General features: G+C 36.9%; 1 long non-coding RNA gene across 2 annotated transcripts in view; it reads left to right on the top strand.

The window, feature by feature from the left end:
* The window catches only part of LOC141512292 (uncharacterized), a 122,623-nt gene that overhangs the window by 21,213 nt on the left and 80,831 nt on the right, over positions 1–20,579 (top strand). Inside the window, exon 12 of one of the 2 annotated variants that reach the window (XR_012475439.1) lies at positions 20,197–20,255. The exons of the other annotated variant lie outside the window; for it this stretch is intronic. This is a non-coding gene — a long non-coding RNA (uncharacterized LOC141512292). The remainder of the gene's footprint in view (positions 1–20,196; positions 20,256–20,579) is intronic. 2 annotated transcript variants of the gene reach the window in all.

Raw genomic sequence — 20,579 nt, 5'->3', positions numbered from 1 at the left:
GCTTCTTTCCTGAGGCTAGAAGAAGAGTAGTAATGGAACCTTTATCAGTAAAGAAATCAAAGACAAATCTGCCCAACCTAGCTCCTTCCTTTTGGTAGGAGAAAAAATAGAAACCCAGATGAGGACTACACAGAATATCGAAAACTCCCATTTAGTCTTTATTGGATCTCTAGTGTGCTTTTCATATCCTTTATCTATTTTCATGTGAGCAGACCATCACACACTGCCTAGATAGAAAGGTAGACCATTGAAAGACCCTGCTCTAGGCTTTATAGAAATTATGGGCAAAGCAGCTTTTCATCTCAGTCTGACCTCCACCTCTTCTAAACAAGAAGATCCTGCTTTATTTTCCTGAACCAGACTATAAGGCATCACATTTTTTAGTTGAACATTGAAAATTTGTTTAGGTTAGGCTTTAATGACCAAAAGTATAAGCATTGTCAAAAACAATAGTCACTGCATTTTTTTCTTGAAACAACATTGTTTCAGTGTATACAGTATTATCTTGGTTCTGCTCATTTTGTTCTTCATGATTTTGTTCAAATTTATCCATGTTTTTCTAAAATTTTCATGGTCACCATTATAGCACAGTAGTATTCCATCTCATTCATATACCACAACTTGTGCAACCATTCCTCATTTGACAAGTATCGCTACACTTTTCAGTTCTTTGATACCACAAAGAGTTTTTTACCCTTTTTCTCCAAACATCTTAGGAAACAGAACAGACAATATTGTTGCTGAGTCAAAGGATATAAGTGTTATAATAAATCCTTGGAAATTACCCCAGATTACTCTTTCAGAATGGTTGGATCAGTTATAATAGTTATCCAATGACATCTCAAGAGTGTTTTAATTTGCATTTTTCTAATCAGTGAATATTTAGAACATTTTTCATAAGACTATATAGTTTTTCAATTCCTTATTGAAAATCAGCTTATTTCCATTGAGCATTTAATCCATTATAGAATGATTTCCTTTTAGAATTTATAACATTCTTTATTTCAGATAAGACCTTTTTCTGAGAAACTGTCAATGATTTTTCCCTCAACTTTCTGCTTTCCTTCTGATCTTGGCATTATTTGTCCTAAACCCTTTTAATTTAATGTCATTGAAAATCATTCTACAACTTACACAGCTCCCGTCTCTTATCATAAATGATTTGCCTATCCATGTAACTGCTGGATAATAAGTTCAGTGTCCTTCAAAGTTTCTTGTAATATCTCTCTTTATATTGAAGTCATGTATTCATTTTGATTTGATTTTGATAATTGTGTAAGATATTGGGAGCTTCCAATGTGTTGGTTTTTCCAATACTACATACTGTTGTAAGAATGGAAATAGGCAATAGTCATGAGAAGTAAGAGATTTTGAAAGGGGCCCAGGAAAGTGGAAAGTAGAAGCAAGAATGAGCAGAACAAAAAATCTAGTGGAGAGTTCTAGCTAGACTGTTTTCCAAGATTCTCCCAGTGACAGTGGTTTAACAAGGCTATCAAGTTTAATCCTTTAAGAGCCAATGATTGCATTCAGACCTGATGGATCATAAAAAAGAAAAATAGGGCACAGGGATTGTGAAAGGGGCCCCCAAAAGTTGGCCCTTCAAAAGGGAAAATTGAATGAAAGAAACATATTTAAATTATGAAAGTATAGCAAATGCACCATAGGAACATTAGCAGGGACAAATAAGGATAGTCTTACAAGGAAAGGTATTCATAATTAAAAGAAAATAACCATCTCAATGATGAAGTATTTTGCAATTAAAAAATAGAATACAAATTTCCTAAGGAAAAGAAAGGTCTAAGAACCAGTTTTGTGAATGTAACCCTAAGTACCTTGGCCCCCTACTGCCTTGGATGTTAGTGTGACATCTTCCTGGTTTGCCAGGGTTCTCCAGGGTTGTTCTCAAAGCCTGCTGTTTCTGTGCTCTCTACCATTGCCCCCTGTCTTTCAGGTTCCTCAAGTATTGGGCTTAGCTTGAAACAGAGTCTTGACTTCAAAGGTATGGAACCTATTGATACAAATATACTCTCCCCATTTATGGAATCCTCATTCCACTTAGTTTTTGGTTCAAGCGGGGCTAGGTCATAAATTCCCTAAGTTCATACTGAGTAGAAACCAAGGTTCTCAAGTCCAAAGCCCCTTCCTCCTCTTGAGCTCATCACCCTAGCTTAGGGTTTCCCTAAGGTGCTGGCTGGCATTGGCATCCTCTTGGAATCCTGGCTCCAAAGAGACCATGGTTCTAATTCCTGAGTCCAATGAGGATGCCCCTCAACACCTGGAACTGAAGACAAACTGTACAAAATAGAAACCATATACCTCAAGCCATGGTGCCTAAAAAAGGGAGAGAGGGAAGAGAGAGATCCCCACCTTTCCAGTTCAATTGATGGGGTTCATACTATGCATAAGCTGCATGTCATCTTTTCCTTCTATAAGCAGTCACACTTTCAGTGATCGCAGAAAGACAAAGATGAAAACAATCTGGATGTTTGAACAGTATATATTGATTCAGATCAATGTCAAAAAATAGTATCAAATATCAAGCAGTCAAAATAGGGGAAAAGAAGAATGCCTCCCTATTAGGTAAATTGGACATACTAGAAAATGCCTACAGAGGTCCCACTAAAATGAATGTAGAACAATTTTTCAAAAGAACTGAAAAGCAATCAGGTGAAAATGTCAAAATATCAATGATAGAAATTTGAGTTATTAATGAATAAATGAGCCAAGAAAACTGGGGAATTTTTGGTGGAGGAGGTTAGTTTACTCTGGAGAATAGTAAATTCTTTAAAATAATATTAGAACCAATGACAGAATTAGAATTCAGGTTTAATGAAAGAAGGAAAATTAACTGAATAAAGAAAAAAGAAAAGAATACCTGAGAACTGCAGAAAATAGCAATGATATGAAGATGGAATAGAAATATAACACTGAAGGATGATAGAACTTCAATATTGTCTTGCATGTCAAATAATTATGTTCAATGTGTCAACCATCATTGATTAATAAATACAGAATACTTCAACAATTAATTATGGCAAATTGGCCAGAAATATTAGGAAAAAATCCAGTTCCCTTGGGAAAGGAGTGTGACATGAACCTTGAATGACCTGTAAGAATTAGAGTCACCTGTGTTTCTCCATTTTCTTCACTCAATCACAAGTGTGATCTAAATGTGAATGAGGCCCAGCTGTCCTTATTTAAATAATCACTCAAAGGAATGTCAATTGAGCGTAAAAGGAAAAATAGTATAATTGGCTGAAGCAAATGAAAGTTTGTCCTATGGATTTTACATAAAATAGCAAGCCAGTTTGGAAACATTCCATTGTTTGGTAGCATAGATCAGAGAGAAATTCTAGTGAGTCTCCTGACAGGGCCCTATATTGATGTAGGTTTGAGGGAGTCTTTACCTCTCTCTCCCCAAAGGAAAAGTATTTTGTGAGGTTCAGAGATTCCAACAAGTCAAACCTTCTTGAAAATTCAGGAGTGTCCCCAGGACCACAGTGACTACTGACAGCATCAGGATACTCATAATCAAAGATAATGTTGATTTAATGGGGAAAGACCACTTCAGGACTCCCTGGGAAGATCAGAGGAAAGCTACAATTTACCTAAGGAGAAACACCTTGAGGACTCCAGAAAAAATGATTTCAGGAGAGATCTGTGAGTTATCCCCTTGTCCATATATGCACTCAGAACTTGTGATTAATTTCTCTTGACCTACACATGTACCTGTGGAGAAAGTATCACAGACTTTTATGTGTGTTTTAGACTACACTTACTATACCACCCTACAAGGTAATTATTTCTGGTTGAAAAACATCTATTAGCTGATAATTATAGGAGTGGCACTATGATGAAGGCAAATAAACTCTTGCACTCCAAAATCCCCTGCCACCTCCTCCTCCTCCTCCAAAAATCCTGAGTGAAGGAGGAGCACTAAGTTCTGGAGACTCAACCTGCCCCACTGGAAGAGTGAGGCACAGAGTCTATGCTGTAAAGACCTTTGATTCAGTTTACATAAAGCTTCAAAGGTGCAGTGGATAGAGCACCTGCCTTGGAGTTAGGAGTACCTGAGTTCAAATATGACCTCAGACACTTAATAATTACCTAGCTGTGTGGCCTTTGCCAAGCCACTTAACCCCATTGCCTTGTAAAAAAACCTAAAAATAAATTTAAAAAATTAACTTTTGTATTCAATTGAATCCAATTTATAAGCTTTAATTGCATGTCTCTGGACTGGGAGCAGAAGAGCAAGAGTCAACGCAAGTCCCAGACATTTATTAACTGAGTGACTCTTTTGGGGTTCCCTTAACCCCAGCTCTCTTAGGGGGTGCTCACACTTATCAGCCTTCCCGGGCCTTTTAGGGCCTGATGACCAGCAGCAGTCTTGAGTGAAGAGTCAAGGAAGACTGGAGACAAGGAGATTCCATGCAAGCAGTCTTTATTGTGGCCCATAGCAGCTGCACCTTGGAGTCTCTTTTTTTTTCTCTCTCCTGCCCCTACTATTATCCCCCTAAGTCGGCCTGGATCCTGGTGAATGGAAGTGAAGGCGCCAATCAAGGAGAGCCTTGCCAGCATGATCTGCTTCAAGCCAATTCCAGCAATTCCTGGAATAATGAGTCCTGGGAGTAACTCAGAACAGGCTGGGGCCCTCAGCACTCCCTTACTTCTCACAGTTCCAACTTTTCCTTTTGGAAATGGGAACTTGCCCTGTACTTGACCTCAGCTCCCTTCATGACTCTGGGCAAACCCTGGACTCTCCAACCTCAGTTTCCTCATCTGTAAAATGAGAGACAGTTGGGTAGTGACTGAGTTTTCTGACAGATATTGAATGCTTCATTTTTGTATTGTTGGGGGAACGAGTTCTCATACAAAGCAAAAATCTAAAGGAAATGTTCCTTTAGAAACTTGGTGGAAGGGCTTGAATCTTAATTTCTTTCTCTCCCCCCTTATGTGCATATCTCTGCTCCCTGTCCACAGATCCAATTCTTTGGGACTCTATAGGGTCATTCCTGGTCTTTTCTTTGTAAAGATACTGGAGTAGATTGTCATTTTCTTTTGCATATATAACTGAATACATATGTGTAAACATGAGTGCATGTATGTTTACAATGATCATATGAATATGTATATATATATACATATATAGCCTCATTTGATTGATCTTTTTATATTACATGACTTGTTGACTTGTCTACTATTATGGTCAACAGGTAGACAGGGCTAAGAAAAGTCAACTGTCTTCCCTAGGGTCAGGGCCTAGAATGGAAGAGGAAGTCCCCTAAGGGTCTTCACATCTAACCCTTTGCTATTTTTCCAGAATTTTCATAACTTCATCATTTTATGAAGAAAGTCTTCCTGTTCCTTTATGTGACCTTCTCATATCCCAACCTTTATAATATCTGCAGTACTATCACTTTCAAGCTTGAGTTCCTGCTTTCTCTGGCTTCTTGATAATTCCAGCTTCTACAAGAAGTGTTTGGAGTCTCTTTCAGGTAGTTCTTTCTCTATGATATTATCTCTGGTTTCTCCTCAGTTTTATTCTTAATGTTTGGGTTATTTCACTGCCATTAAACTCTGAGTTCCTTAAGGGAAAAAGTTGTTTCCCTTCCTTCCAATCCTCTGCTCTTAGAGTGCCAAAGCACAGTAGTTTCTTAGGCAATGCTTATTGCCCTGACAAGTCCAGCTTCAGAGTGTTATTCTCTATTCCTTACACCTGCCTTACAATGTTTTTTACTTGAGAATAGCTTCTTTGCTTGAGTTAGAAGAAAAGTCCCAATGGAACCTATATCAGTAAAGAAATCAAAGTCCCATGTGCCTATCTCCTTCCTTTTGCCGAGAAAAAATAAAAACCCAGGTGTTTACTGTGGACTATTGTAGACTTCCGTTTATGCATTATTTGATCTCTAGAGAGATTGTCTTATTCTTAACAACTTATCTGTGAGTAGGTCATTAGATACCACAGAGATAGAAAGACATTTGAAAGACTCTGCTCTGGATTTATAGTAATTATGGGCAAAGCAATTTTTCATCTTAATCTGATTTTCACTTCTTCTAAACAAGAAGACTTTCCAGACAGCCATGCTATAAGACTCTACAATTTTTAGTTGAATATTGAAAACTTATTTAGGCAAGGTTTTAATGAAAAAAAAGGGTAAGCATTGTCAAAAATAAATAGTCACTGCATGTGGCCCTTTAACTTTGGGATCATTAACAATGGGATATTGGGGAGAGAATATTTCTCCATTCATCCTAAATGAGTCAAGAGACCATTGCTGAAAATGATCATCATAAACACTCTGTTCTTCACTATTATCATCATTGGTTTGCTTTTATACCACTTTTCTGCTTGATTTTTTGTTGTTGAATTTTTTTTCTGATGACAAATGATTGATAGAAATACTTTTAGTCTGAAGTTATTAAAACAAGTCAGTTTGTAATTGGCATCTATATATTATTGTTTCTTTTTTAGATTAAAATAGTTGTTTTAAAATATGAATTGGGTGAGTCTAGATGGGCAAAACCCTGTGGTACAGCATTGTAGATAAATGCTGGATTCAATGTTGGGAAGACAGATGGATTTGATTTCTACCCACTGATGTCTGATAGCAGTGTGGTTATTGATAAACTTGTGGACAATTCTAGATGTTTAGGGTGAGAAGAGACCTCCTCCATGATGACATGGGATCAGAAGACTTCTGTTCTATTCCTGGTGTTTTTCCTGGTGTTGTTGGGCAGCAAACACCATATGGACTGCTCTTTGAGACTTACTGAAGCCACACTGGCTCTCAGGGAGGTGACCATCTTCCAGGTGAAGAATTGGCCTATTGAGAAGGACTTGGCAAGAGTCTTACTAGCAATACTTAAAAGAGAAATGCCCCTGTGATTGTCACAGGATGATCTATTCCCTTTACCTTTTTGGAGATGGACAAGGGAGGCATTCTTGAGGTATCTTGGGATAATCTCTTCATGCCATATCATCTGGAACATTTCAGTCAGTTTTTGGATGAGCCATGACCTCTGATTTGTAGATCTCATCAGGAGTAGAATCAATACTAGGTGCTTTACCACTTGAAAGGAGCTTAATGATATTCAAAACCTCTTCTTCAGTTGGAAGAAAGTCATCAAATCTTAGATCGCAAAAATGGTCTACTTTGTTTTACAATTCTCTGTAACCATCTGAAAATATTATATGAGTATATTTAAATGATTGTCTCTATGTATATGTATCTATACACATGTCATTGACTCTCTTTCATCCTGGTTGCCTCAGCTATAAATTAAGTGTATTCAACTAGTAGATGTGTAAGGAGCCAGTGAGCTCTAAATTTCTACATTTCTATAATTTCTTGTTGGTCTCAAATTTGAACTAAGTCATGTAGTTGTTGCCTTATCCTTGACAAATGAGTTCACTGGAGAATTCCTGTTGATCCTGGGTAGAAATGACAACCTAATCCATTGGAGGGATCGTGATTTTAAAGAAGTGAGGAGTCTTAAACTCTTTTTATGTGAATATGCATTTCATAGATGATGGAATGATCCTAGGAAGGATATGACGATACCAAGGCCATACAAGTTAGTAAGTGAGGGTTTGAACCCAAATTCCATACTTTTTCCATTCCACAGCATTCTCATCATCTCCATATGGAAAGTTCTATTTCTTAGACATTTGATCCAAACAACAGTTTGGACTAATAATAATAATAATAATAATAATAATAATAATAATAACAACAACTAGCATTTCATAGCTCCTTAAAGTTTGCAAATTACTTTACAAATATTATCTTACTTTATACTTGAAATAACCCTGGGAGGTAGATGCTGTTATAATCTTCATTTTACAAATTAGGAAATTGCTCAGGATCATAGTTTCATATACAGAATAGAGTTCAAATCTTGGAATGTATTCTAAATTTTTACTCTGTATCTTACTGAAAATGGCAGGTTAGTGATCAGAGGTTCAGCTTTCCTCCCCCATCCCTCCACCCACACGTTCTCATATCATAATGAATAGGATTTACTCACATATAATACCTTCTTCACTAACATAGACCACAGAAAAATATCCATATATTCCCTTGAAAACCTAGAAAGGCATAGCTTCTCTCTATTCAAAAGGGGGGGGGGTTGATGCAAGCTGCTAATATGAATTTCTTCCATGCAAAATATATTAAAAGAATTCTACCCCATTAGAAACTAATTACATTTCATTTTTTTTACTTTTCCCTCCTTGTGATCCATACATATTCAGGCAGCTGAGGAGTATATATTTTAAATTTTTATTTAAGGCATTGGGATTAAGTGATTTGCCTAAGGTCACTAGGCAATTATAAAGTGTCTGAGGTTGGATTTGAACTCTGGTCCTCCTGACTCCAGGGTCAATGCTCTATCCACTGTACAACCTAGCTGCCCCAACTGAGGTGTATACTAATCATTCTTCACAGATAAATTAATGTAGTATTTCTGCTTCATTATGACATTTATAAAAATGATACTGGAGCATTGGCATTTTGTATTTCATAACCAAGGGGGGAGTGAGGGGAGTTTAGGGATGAGTGGATGGCATTCATTGAAATAAATGAACCTTAATTTTCTATTTTCAGTGGCAGATAGTTACAAATAAAGTATTTGAAACTGTCATTATTACAATGTGAGATGAATTAGATTTTTGTTTTCTAAACAATAGAGTTAAAAACAATTTTTGCATGTTTAAAATGCCAAGTTGTCTTTTGTGGTATAATTTAATATGAATGTTGAACAGTAACTTCCAACTCCTATATATATGGGAAGAGTTTTTTTTAAATCCTGCCTTTTTCCTATCCACTCCCAGAATATGTTATTCATTTAATAAGCCAATTTACAGATTCTTGTTTGGTGTAAGAGACCTGGGGAGATGATCAGGGATGGGAAAATTCATATTTTTCCCCTTTTGAACCTCATGAAGAACTCCCTCCCTAAGACAGTTTAAGGAGAAATAGATCAGAAATCTAGATGTCACCTTGGCCAAACCTCTCATTTTAGTTTATTTTTTATTTTTTATTTTTGTTTTATTTTTGTTTTTTTTTTAGGTTTTTTTTCAAATCCCTCATTTTAAATAGAAGTTAGCTAAGGCACCAGACAGATGAGTGACTTGAACAAAGAAGCAGAGGCAAAATGTGAACTAAGCCCCATTCTGATTCCTATGTTTTCCCCAATTAAAAGGTTTACACTTAGTACTTGTGCTTTGTTCTTTGTCTTTCTGACCTGGATATTTTTTCCAGCTCTGAGAAGGAGATGAATTCAAGGAACTTCCCAAGTTTTCCATTTATGGCATTTTTTGATTTTTATTATTGATCTTAAGTCAATCATTAATTTAGATGAAAGAAAAAATATGGATATTGATGTAAAGCCAGTCCCAAAGTCTTTTGTCTTGGGACGATCTCCACAATGATAAATTATACCCATCACTTTTTAAAATTTTCTGAAGGTTTTCTTAACTGTCATGTTAGAATTTTACATACATATTTTGTTAAACATATTTACAAATTAGTAATTTTTGGCATGGGGTATTAGGATTAAGGGAAAGAGATACATAAAAGATAATTTTTATAAAGTGTTCATCAGATTTGGAAGAGTTATATTTTTTCTGTGTGTTTTGTTTTTCTTCCTCTGGTTGGGGATAATATAGGCCATAACTAGTCAAATACAGTTATCCTAGCTCTCTGGACTATCCAGAGGAGTTGCTTCCATCAAGGTTGTTCATCTCATAATGTTGTCAGTGTGTACATTGTGCTCTTGGCTCTACTCCTTTCACTCAACATCAGATCCCATAATTCATTCCAGACTTCACTAGAGCCTGAACATTTATGCTTTCTTATAGAACAATAATATTCCATAGTATTCATATACCATACCTTATTTACCCATTCCTCAATTGATGGATATCCCCTCAATTTGAAATTCTTTGCTAAAAGAGCTCCTATGAATATTTTGGAACATGTAGGACTTTTCCATTTTTTTTTTTTTTTAGAATTTCTTCTGGATATGTCCTAGAATTGGAACTGCTGAGTCAAAGGGTATGAACAGTTTTATTGCTCTTTGGGCACAGTTCCATATTGCTCTTCAGAAAATTTAGATCCATTCACAACTCCATCAATGAGTCAATGTCCCAATCCTCCCACAACCCCTCCAACATTGATCATCTTCCCTTTTTCTCATCTGGGCTAATCTAATAGGTGTGAGATGGTACCTCATTGTTTTAATTTGCATTTCTCTAATCAATAGTAATTTGCAGCATGTTTTCATATGATCATATATAGTTTTAAATTCTTCATTTGAAATCTCCCTGTTTTTATCCTTTGCCCATTTATCAATTGGGGAATGACATAGGATCTTATAAATTTGATGCAATTATCTCTATATTTTAGAAATGAGAACTTGTGGTTGTGAAGATTGTTTCCCAGTTTTCTGCTTTTCTTCTAATTTTGGTAGCATTGATTTTTATTAGTGCAAAACATTTTTAATTTAATATAGTCAAAATAATTCATTTTGTAGTTGATAATGTGCTCTAATTCTTGTTTGGTCATTAATTTATCCTCTTTCCGTAGATTAGATAGAGTATTTTTTGGTCTATTAATTTTTCGATAGTATTGCTCTTTATGTCTAAATTCTGTACCCATTTTGATGTGAGATGTAGATGTGAGATGTGGATATGTGCCTTGTTTTTGCCATACTATTTTCCAGATTTCTTAACAATTTTTGTCAAATAGTGAGTTCTTTTTGTGGAGGCTGATGTCTTTGGGTTTGTCAAATAGAAGGTTGCTGTAGTGATTTATTGCAGTTTCTTTTGAACCTATCCTAATCCACGGATCCATTCCTCTAGTTCTTAACCAGTACCAGGCAATTTTGATGACTGCTGCTTTATACTGTAGTTTTTAGATCTGATAGAGCTAGGCCACCTTGCTTTACAATTTTTTTTTCATCAGTTCCCTTGGCATTTTTGCCCTTTTGTTGTTCCAGATGAATTTTGTTACTACTTTTTTTCTAACTTGGTAAAGTAGTTATTTGTTAGTTTTATTGGTATGTATGGCACTGAATAAGTAATTTAATTTGGGCAGAATTGTCATTTTTATTATGGTAGCTTGACCTAACCATGAGCATTTGACATTTTTCCAATTATTTAGATCTGACTTTATTTGATTGGGGGAGAGCTTCATAATTATTTTCATACAGTTTCTGGGTTTGTCTTGGGAGGTAGATTCCCAAGTATTTAATGTTGTCGACAGTAATTTTAAGTGGAATTTCTCTTTCTATCTCTTGTTCTTGGGCTTTGTTGTTCATATATAGAAATGCTGATGATTTATGTGAGTTTATTTTATTTTCTTCTACTTTGCTGAATTTGTTAATTGTTTCATGAAGTTTTTTAGATGATTTTCTCAGGTTTTCTAGGTATACCATCATATCTCTGCAAAGAGTGAAAGTTTTGCCTCCTCATTGCCAATTTTGATTCTTCAATTCCTTTTTCTTCTCTTATTGCTACTGCTAGCATTTCAAGTACTATATTGAATAGCTGTGGTGATAATGGGTATCCTTGTTTCACCCCTGAATTTTTTGGAAATGCTCTGAGTTTATTTCTATTAAATATGATATTTGTTTATGGTTTATATACTATTTATTATTTTAAGGAAAACTTCATTTATTCCTAAAAATTCTAGTATTTTTAATAGGAATGGCTGTTGTATTTTACCAAAGGCTTTTCCAGCATCCATTGAGATAATCTCCTATGATTTCTGTTGGTTTTCCTATTGATGTTTAATTATGTTGAATGTTTCCCTAATGTTGAACTATCCCTGCCTGCCTGGATAAATCCAATCTGATTGTGGTGTAACTTTCTGTAGTCTCTTTGTCAAAATTTTAATTAAGATTTTTATATCAATAGTCATTAGGGACACTGGTCTACTCCTTTGGTTTTGGTTCTTCCTAGTTTAGTATCAGCACTATGTGTCATAAAAAGGGTTTGATAGAACTCCTTCCTCTCATATTTTTCCTTTTTATTGTGTGTCTTCTCTTTTTTGTGGACAAAAATGGTGATTTGGTAAGATCTGAAAGAAGGTGATTAGAATGCTGCATAAAAACCAATTGCAGTATTAGAGAAAATAAATGACCATTTAGGATAAAAAAGGGATGTTAAAAAAGGAAATGAATCTATTTGTACAAATCTTTTTAGCAGTTCTTTTAGTTCTGGCTCACATTTGGAAATTGCAGACATGCCTATCAGTTGTGGCTGAAGAAATTGTGGTATATGAATGCTAGAGAATATTATGCTATAAGAAAGAACATAACAAAGACGATTCCAGGAAAATCTAGATCAACTTAAACTGATACAAATTTGTGTGAGGAGAGTCAGGAGAACACTGTAAACAGTAAAAGCAAAATTGTTTCCACAATACAATGTCTTGTTTGCTTACTAAAGTTTATTTTTATTTTCAAGCCTTGGTGAGGTTAAATTTCCATAGGTTATTCTATTAAGTGCCTTCACCCTATTCTTACCTCCAACTTCCTTCAAAGCTCTTCTCTTTACCCCATACTTAGTATTTGCTCATCCTTGTTCTTCAGCTCAGTTTCAATGTCTATTGAAATTGCAACTTTCCTCTTTAGTTGCATAGGGTTTGGTCATATTTTAAGGTAGAATCAGGAAAGATCAAGGTTTTGGAATAGAAAGAATTGGGTCTGAATCTTGTGTGACCTAAAGGGACACATTTTCTTTATCTAACAAAGTGCTTGCCCAGATGGATTTGTAGTGTGCTTTCCCTATATCCCATGATCTGGTGATGTCAAGTTTCCCAATTATGAGAAATGATGGAAGTGTGTTTCTGAGCAGACTCATGGAATTTAAGGCCAAGGCTGCCTAAGTGAGCGCTTTGATCCTTGAAGTGGGGGCTTAAGGGAAGGAAGGAACCATACCTCTAGTTTGAAGAGCCCTTTAGTAGGGTTTGTCAGTAGAGACAAACACTTGAGAGAGAATACCTCTGAGTGAGGAAGAAATCTAAGAAGCCCTGGTTTTCAGGGCTAGATCATACGGGGAACCTATCCATAATGGATGGCAAATCATTCTGATGAAGCTTTCAGTGATTTAGGGACTAGAAGCTCAGTATGAGTCAACAAGTTTTGACAACCCCAAAAGTTAATGTTATCAATGGTGGATTTTTAGGAGCATAATTTTTGGAATAAACAGTTCTGGATCCTCAGAAGCCATGGAGACAGAGTATTACATGACCCTGAGGCCATGACTTAAATTCTGTTTGTCTTAGTGTAAAATAAAGATCATCAAACACTTTCACAGATTAAATGAGATACTCATGTTAAATATTCAGTGTCTGTCACATTGGAGCCTATAGAAATGTTTATTCCCTTCCATCCTCCTTTGCCACATGCTGTTTAGGTCCCTTGTATGTTTTTGAGTTGAGTTTTTAGAAGAATATTCATATAGGATGGTGAAGAGCTAAAGATTCACTGGAAGAGGGAAACTGAAAAAATCATGGTGGTCTAGGAGGATATACCATTTAATGGTTAGGTGAAAGGCTTTAGGCATTGAGTCTAGAGAGAAGAATCCAGGAGAACACGTGGCAATAATTTTTGTGGTTAAATAGGTTGTCATGGAGTACCTGGGTTCAAATCCGGTCTAGGAGTACCTGGGTTCAAATCTGGTCTGGAGTACCTGGGTTCAAATCCGGTCTCAGACACTTAATAATTGCCTAGCTGTGTGGCCTTGGGCAAGCCACTTAACCCCATTTGCCTTGCAAAAAAACAACAACCTAAATAGGTTGTCATGTGGAAGAGGGGTTGACAGTGTTTGAACCCAATGGACAAAAAAACAGTTCTAATTAGACAAGTTCCAAAGAGTAAAAGGTTATGTATTAAATAAAAAACCCAAACTCAACAACTCTTCCTTTCCTTTGGGAGGAGGGGCTGCCTCAGGATCAATAGTTGATTCCTCCTCCCCAGAAAACTTTAAGTTCAGGTGAGATAACCACTTGTTTGTATTGTAGACCTGAATCCTCAAATATTGGTTGAGCTAATGGAACCCTGAGGACTCTTTGAATTGTAACACTCTATGACAGTTTGGTATCTGAGATCACCCAACTTTCTCAAACAACAGGATGGGCCTGTCAAAACCTTTTACACTAATCCAAAGGGGAGACATGCTCTTTAAACTCTGTATAACATATCAGAGACTTTAGAAATTTCTGAGTGTTTATTCTTCCTTTACCTTAATACATACAATGAAAGATGGATTCTGAGCTTTCCCCCGCAGTCCAATCGCATTTCCACCAAGCCACCATATGGATCATCATTATTGAGCTGGGAGTTGTGCTGAGGCCCAAAGGTGAGTTGTGGAAAAGCAGAAATGAGATTATTCTGCTTTGTCTGGGAGAAAAAGTTGGAGATGGGTCAGCATTAGAAGGAAGGCAGAAGAGGAGAAATAAGGAATGCAGTAGAATGAGGTGAAGGAGCTCCACTGGGTGTATGAGAATGAAAGTGTCAAACTGAAGCATGTGATAGGGAACAGTGGGACAGAGAGGAAACATGGAGACAAGATGAGAACTGAAGGCCCATCGAATCACACCTCCAATGAATTGCTGTTAGGAGAATTTTACTTTCTTTTTTTAAAAAATATAAATATTTTGTTTTTCAACTATATACAATAGTAGTTTCTACCTATTAATTTTTGTAATGTTTTGATTTTTTAAAATTTCCCCCTCTTCCCTTCCCTCCCCCATTCCCCACAGAAGGCAGTCTGATCATCTTTACATTTTTTCCATGCTATACATTGGTCAAACTTGAATGTTAAGAGAAAAATCATAAGAGGATTTTGCTTTCAAAGCTTAATATTGGAGGAGACTAATGTTTATAAAACCCACGAGTGTATGACTCTTCAGTGGACTCTTTTTCTTCCATTTACATTTCCAAACCTATTTTCTTTAGACAAAATCTGTGAACTGCTGTAGTCTAATTTTTTCTGATGTTATAAGTTACGCTCCTGTTTTAGGTATTCACTACATTTATTTATACACTTTTTTGATTGTTTGCATGTTTGTTCCCTTGTTTTTCCAATTATATGTAGAGATAATTTGCAACATTTTTGCAGTAAATTTGCTTTTCCATTAAAATACAAGGATAATTTTTAAATATTCTTTTTTAAGATCTCCATGTATGTTTCATTGTGAAAGAAAAGTCAAAATAGGGAAAATAAAACCAGGAGAGAAAAAAAAGCATAAAAGATAAAATAATTTTTAAAATATGAAAATAGTATGTTTTGCTTTGCCTGCAGACTCCATCCTTCTTTGCATGTGAATGGCATTTTCCATCACCAGTCTTTTAGAATTGATTTGATCCCTGCATTCCAGAGAACAGCTAAATTTATCATAGGTTGTCATTACAAAATGTTGCTATTGCTGCATCAAATCTTGTCCTGGTAAGGCTCACTTCATTCAGCCTCAGTTCTGCATGAAGGTTCTTTGCTGGCAATCATTCCTACTTTGTATGTGCTATTCTTTTTTAGCTTCAAAGATTCCCTGAGATGGAGAATGAATCTTTACCTGAAGACATGGAGCTCAGTGTGTGACCAGGTATTCAGACCTTGACACTGATGTGGAGTAAGAAGTTTTACAAGACACAGCCTTGACAGAAGAGGGTAATAAAGTAGGAAATTCTAAGTGCAAGGAATAACTTGAGGGAAAACATCTAACAATTCTCTATCCATATGGTCAGATTGTGCTTGTAGGAGCCAAGGCCAGATCCAAAGAGGGAAGAGATAATGCATTTATATGTAACTGAGGAAAGAAAACTGGGGGAATTCAGTGAAGAAACCTGCACTATGCAGACTGGTTCAAGAACATCTAGTTGGGGGATGTGAAATCCATAGGAAAAGAATAACACTTTCTAATAACAACCACTGTCCCAAATGGGACCCATCTTCCATATCATATGGACAGCCCAATTCCTTTCTTACTTCCTAGATAACTTCCTTTCTTTTTTCTTCCTTTTTTCAGTTTCTTTCTCTTTTCCTTTGCTTCCTTTTCTCTTCTCTGCATTTCCTTCTTCTCCCCTCTCCCCTGAGGTAAAAGGGAAGCTGCTCTCTCAGCAGACTGAGCCCTGACTCCCGTTAATCAAATTCTCTTGCATGTCATGGAACTCCTTTTTCTAAGTTCTGTCTGTTTTTCAAGTTTCTATTTCTTGTCATTCCACACTCCACAGTTCTATACCAAGGGTGGAATAAATTTCACAGAATCTAAGCATTGGCATGGGATTGTGGAAGGTCCTTATGGTTTGGGAAGAGCTCTCTTGAGGTAGTAACATAGCTAAGAAAAAGATATCACTGGAATGCTGGGATATTAATGTAAAATCAGCTCCTTGGTCCCGGATTCTTCTATTACAGAGAGCTCCTGGAGTGTCAGTGACTCTCGTGGAACCATTGCCTGTTCAAGAAGGGCCTATGTAGAGAAGACTTTGTAGGGGCAGGAGAACTGGTCTGAAGACTATGAAATGGTTTATTTTTTTAGTCTCTTTTTTCAGAATCTAGGCAAAGGGATCAAGGGAATAGATTACAACATCAAGAAGAAGAGGAAGAAGAATGAAAGAAAAGTACAATGAGACAGGGCAAAAAAGATCCTGACCCTTCTTCACTACAAAAGCAGCACCCTAGCCAACCCTACGAGAGAAACCCTACTGGAGAGAGATATTTGCAGCAATAATCTGGGTACAAGCTGACTAGCTGGAAAAACAAATGAGGGTCCTATTTCCTCCTCTGGATATTGATCCTTAGGCAGGGAAGATGAGAGATACTTAGAGATGAGAAGTCTGAGCAGCTTGGGGCTATTTTTCACCTGTGGCTGCCTCTTTTATTGATGTGATTCCATCTAGGCAACTATGACTGAGGGCTCTCTGCTTACTTTTACAAACCTTACACAATTGATGTCTACAACATTATAAACCAGGAAAAAGATAACATCCATCTTACAATTGATGTACATAGCACTATAAACTAGGAAAAGAGATGATATCCACATCTGTAATCCGGAGCCTGGAGAGAGAAGTTACAGGAAAGTACCCAAGGAGGGAAGTTCATGAAAAGGATGTTGTGAAGAGGAAAGAAGAACAAAGTAGAATGAGACAGGGCAGAAGAAATCATTAAAAAGTGTATTAATTTCACTTGTACAAAAATATTCATAGCAGCCTTATTTATGGTAGCAAAGAATTGGAAATGGAATGAATGTCCATCAGTTGGTCAATGGCTGAACAAATTGTAGTATAAGTACATTATGGAACACTATTGTTCTATTAGAAACCAGGAGGGATGAGAATTCATAGAAGCCTGGAGGGATTTGCATGAACTGAGCAGAACCAGAAGAAGATTATACACCCTAGCAGCAACATGGGGTTGATGATCAACTTCATTCATAAGTGTAACAATCAGGGACAAATTGGGGGTATCTGCAATAGAGAATACCATCTGTATGCTTTTATTTAAAAAAATAGATCTTGCTCTCTCCTTTTTTCCTCAAGGATATGGTTTCTCTCTCTCAACACATTCAATTTAGCTCAATGTATATCATGGAAACAATGTAAAACATAACAGACTTCCTTCTGTGGGGGGTGGGGAGAAGGAAGTGATTATGGGGAAAAACTGTAAAATTAAAAAATTAACAAATTTATTTTAAACATTAAAAAAAAGAAATGAGTCCATCCATACAATTAAAAGAAAGAAATCAGGAGGGATGGGATTTCAGAGAAGTGTGGAAAGACTTTCATGAACTGATGCTGAGTGAGATGAGCAGAACCAGAGGAACATTGTGTACCCCAACAGCAAAATGGGGGTGGTGATTAACCTTAATGGACTTGCTCATTCCATAATTGCAATAATTAGGGACAATTGTAGGGTATTTGCAACAAAGAATACCATCTGTATCCAGAGAACAAACTGTGGAGTTTAAACAAAGACCAAAGACTATTTAACCTTCAATTTTTTTTAGGTTTTTGCAAGGCAAACAGGATTAAGTGGCTTGCCCAAGGCCACACAGCTAGGTAATTATTAAGTGTCTGAGACCGGATTTGAACCCAGGTACTCCTGACTCCAAGGCCGGTGCTTTATCCACTATGCCACCTAGCCGCCCCCACCTTCAATTTTTTTAAAGTTGTCATATGTACTACATAATTTTGCTATCTCTAATATCATATTTTTTTTTCCTCAAGGGTGTGAGTTTTCCCTCAACACATTCAGTTTTGATCAATGTGTACCGTGGAAACAATGTAAAGATTATCAGATTGCCTTCTGTGGGGAGGGGGAGGGGGAGAGAAGGGAGAGTGGGGAAAATGTGTAAAATTCAAAACCTTATGAAAAAATGATAGGTAGAAACTACTATTTTATGTAATTGGAAAACAAAATATTTACATGTAATAAGAAAGAGGAGATCCTGGCTATTCTGCTGACCCTTCTTCACTACTGAAGTAGTCCCCTAACCAACCCTAAGAGAGAGAGGACCTATTGAAGCAGCCCCCTAAACAACCCTGAGAGAAAGAGGACCTACTGAAGAAAGATGCTGGCAATATTGATTTGGGAATAAGCTGTCCAGCTGAGAAACAACTGAGGGTCTTACCTCCTTCTCTGAATATTGATCCTAATGTTGAGTCTGAGGAATTAGGGGGTCCACTTTTGGCCTGTGACTACTTCTCTTAGTGATGTGATCCCAGGTAGGTACACATGACCTAGGGCTCTCTTCTTGCTTTTACAAACCTTACACAATTGATGTTTGTGTTTAACACTATAAATTAGGAAAAGAGATAAAATCCACATTTCTGATCCAGAGTCTGGAGGAAGAAAGTTTCAATAAAGTCCCCAAGGATGACAGCTCATGAACAAGATGTTGTGCCTGGTAGCCATCAGCAGCTTCTCAGCATGAGAAATTCCAGGAGCATCAGAAGGTCCAAGAGGATCAGGAAGTATAAGTATAAGAGGAAGTGAGAGAATGCAACTGAGTTGGACTAGCCCATTCAGGCCCATGCCAGGGAGATAAGTTCTCCTTCCTTGTCCCCTTTCTCCATAATAAGAGTGCTCAGGACTGTGTTATTGGACTATGGCACAAACAGTCTTGAAGATGAGAGGAGATGGAACCTCTGAAAAAATTTGGACCCTCATTGATGTGTGAGGAAACCATGAATTCTTACTATTGAGTGAGCATCTCATAGTCTTGGATCCCCAAACTGGAGATCTGTCCTTATACCCTATCGCCAAGTCATAGAATGTCTCTGGCTCCACTAAGGGATCCTGGAATCTTCTGTTCCCCTATACCTAAGGAAGTGGGAATATCCCCTCCTTCTCCTTTTGGTGAACCCAATATCCTTTCCTATCAAGGTAAACCTTATGGCAGATAGTCATGGAGGTTGTTTGTTCCCTGGGTCATTTGCCTGGGGCTTCTTTTGCCTTTCTAAAGACACTGTACAAAAAAAGTTGAGAGTACAATTAGTCCCCCTCCATGCTCATATTATTTCTATTTGTCCAAATAGAATAGAATTATGAGGAACAAGAACAGAAAGAAAATTTAGGTTTGCTCAAGAAAATATCCTGTCCATTAAAGCTATCCATAATGGTAATGGACTTCTTTCTGACAAGATAAGTCAACCATCTTCTTGGCAATTCCTTAAGAAAGGGCTGACTCTCCACTTGTGGAGTGTGGGTTAGAGGAAATCTTTTTGTTAGTTTTGGATTGGACTAGAGGAGCACAGGTGTATAGTTTCACTCTCAGAGTCTATGGTTCTGTTACTGTGTCTTAATCTAAGTAGACCCAGTCTTGTCTAAGACAGAGTTTGGGCCTCTCAAAAACTCTAATTCTCTTTGGACCAGCTTTTGTGATGGGAGTCTCATTGGTATCTCATTAGAAGACTGAAATATTTTACATCAGAAGTGTTTTTGAATTTTTTTCTAATTACATGCAAAAGATAGTTTTCAACATTCATCTTTTTTGTAAATTTTGGTTTCCACATTTTTCTTCCTCTCCTCCTTTTCCTCCCACCATTGCATTCCTGAGAAGAGCTTAATTTTTCATAGTTGATCATCACCCAGTGTTACTTTTGAAGCTCACTTCACTGAACATCAGTTCTGCATCAGAGTTCTTTGTTCTCAGTCATTCATAATTTGTATTTGCTATTTTTGTTCAGATTCAAAGATTCACTGAGATGAAGAACCCCTGAGGACCTGGAGGTCAATGTCAGACCAGGTAAGCAGCACTTGAGACATAAAGAGAGTAGGAAGTCTACGAGGCCCATTCTCACTCTGAGAGAAAACATCAAGCAGTTCTCTTTCCCCATTGAGCCTTGGAGGAGCCAAGGGCAGATGTAAAATGAGAGAAGAAATAATGCATAAGTAAATTTCTGAGCAAAGACCAGGGGTGATTTTAAGTGGAGATTCCTGCATTGCACTCACTGGTCAGGAACACATCCTGCAGAGATGTGGAATCTATGGGGAAAATGTCATCATAGTGGCTAGCATTTTTATTGTACTTGACAATTTTCAAAATACTTTTAAAAAAACAACCCACTGG

Source organism: Macrotis lagotis, chromosome 2 (genome assembly GCF_037893015.1).
Source record: "Macrotis lagotis isolate mMagLag1 chromosome 2, bilby.v1.9.chrom.fasta, whole genome shotgun sequence".
Taxonomy (NCBI): domain Eukaryota; kingdom Metazoa; phylum Chordata; class Mammalia; order Peramelemorphia; family Peramelidae; genus Macrotis; species Macrotis lagotis.
Note: the sequence above shows the minus strand (reverse complement) of the source record. Positions and strands in the feature narration are given on the sequence as shown.